An 885-nucleotide genomic window follows, 5' to 3' on the forward strand; every position below is an offset into this window, starting at 1 on the left:
CCATGTTCACCTCCAACTAACATAAAAGATAAAACTCTTTTTGTAAGTTCCATGAAGGAGATGCAAGGTGACATTTTCTCGTTTTTGAGATACATACTAACAATAAATTTGCACACAATATCCCATGTTTTACTCAGCTCCATTCTCATTCCATAGATCACTGTATGTGAATATTTTTGTAGTGAAAATCAAAATTTCAATATTAAATGCCAACCATTTTGCTTTGACTCATGCTGTTTCCTTGGAGCTAGTCAGAAAATTGTCAAATGACCTTCCAGGGACCGCACAAAATACGAATCACTTCATGAATTTGTGTGTCATCCTTATGCAGGAGCAATGCTAATTTTCTCTGTATTATTCCAGTGTTAGTATGTTTGCTGCTGAAGCAAGCACAAAACCCTACTTTACATGGGAATACTCATGAGTCATGGATGAGACTTAGCTCTGATAAACCCAATAAATCTACTTGAGATTCAGATAATTCTATTGAATGGCTTCCTGTGAGTAGAATATGAAAATATTTTTAAAACTTGAGGTAGAAATGCAAGTCATTAGGCCAGGCACAGTGGCTCATGCCTGTAATCCCAGCACTTTGGGAGGCTGAGGCACTTCATCAGACCAAACAGTGATATGGGCTCAAGACCAAACAGTGATATGGACACCAGATTTGATTCATAAGAAAAGCCTAAAATCCAGATTTGTATATGAGTCTCCTAAATTTTACATGTTGACGCAATTTATCAAGGCAAGTGAAACATACCTATGGGCCACATTTAGACTGTAACCCTTGCATTTTTGAACTTGCTGTGGATGTATTGCCAAATGGTTGTGCAGAAAGCAAGTGTTTGCATGTAAAATATTTTCTTTCTTTAGTTTTGGATGTTT

At 36.7% G+C, this 885-nt stretch overlaps 1 non-coding gene across 1 annotated transcript; it reads right to left on the reverse strand.

The window, feature by feature from the left end:
* Positions 1–286: 286 nt before the first annotated feature.
* Positions 287–389, reverse strand: LOC112129516 (U6 spliceosomal RNA). The gene has a single exon (XR_002911907.1). It is a non-coding gene; the product is annotated as a U6 spliceosomal RNA (small nuclear RNA).
* Positions 390–885: the final 496 nt, after the last annotated feature.

The sequence above is a fragment of the Pongo abelii genome, chromosome 18 (assembly GCF_028885655.2).
Source record: "Pongo abelii isolate AG06213 chromosome 18, NHGRI_mPonAbe1-v2.0_pri, whole genome shotgun sequence".
Taxonomy (NCBI): Eukaryota; Metazoa; Chordata; class Mammalia; order Primates; family Hominidae; genus Pongo; species Pongo abelii.